Source organism: Apteryx rowi, unplaced genomic scaffold (assembly GCF_003343035.1).
Source record: "Apteryx rowi isolate R43461 unplaced genomic scaffold, aptRow1 scaffold_2144, whole genome shotgun sequence".
NCBI lineage: Eukaryota > Metazoa > Chordata > Aves > Apterygiformes > Apterygidae > Apteryx > Apteryx rowi.
This window is the reverse complement of record NW_020448469.1, coordinates 7,358-8,079: the sequence shown is the minus strand read 5'-3', so window position 1 is coordinate 8,079 and position 722 is coordinate 7,358.

The following is a 722-nucleotide window of genomic DNA, read 5'->3' as shown; positions in this document are numbered from 1 at the left end:
CACGCCAGATCACAGTTCTCTCCAGCCCGATCGCCGCTCTCGACACGCCACATCGTGGCTCTTTGCATGCAAGATCACGGCTCTCAACACGCCAGATCACAGCTCTCGACACGCCAGATCACGGCTCTGGACATGCCAGTACACAGCTCTTTGCACGCCACATCACGGCTCTTTGCACGCCAGATCACAGCTCTCAACACACCAGCGCACGGCTCTTTGCACGCCACATCGTGGCTATCGACATGCCAGCAGGCGGCTCTTTGCACACCAGCTCACAAACCTCTTTGCACAACAGCTCAGTGCTCTCTGCACCCCGGCGCACACCCGTTTGCACGCCAGATCGCAGCTGTTTGCACACCAGTACAAACCTCCTTGCACAACAGCTTGGCGCTTTCTGCGCCCTGGCGCACACCCGTGTGCACCGCAGCCCGCGGCTGTTTGCACACCAGTACAAACCTCCTTGCACACCAGTACAAAACCTCCTTGCACAACAGCTCTGCACTCTCTGCACCCCGGCACACACCCGTGTGCACCGCAGCCCGCGGCTGTTTGCACACCAGTACAAAAACCTCCTTGCACAACAGCTCACAAACCTCTTTGCACAACAGCTCGGCGCTCTCTGCGCCCCGGCGCACACCCGTGTGCACCGCAGCCCGCGGCTCCTCGCGCCCCGCCGGCGGCTCCCGCCCGCCCCAGCCACGCGTGCGCGTCCCCCCCCCCCC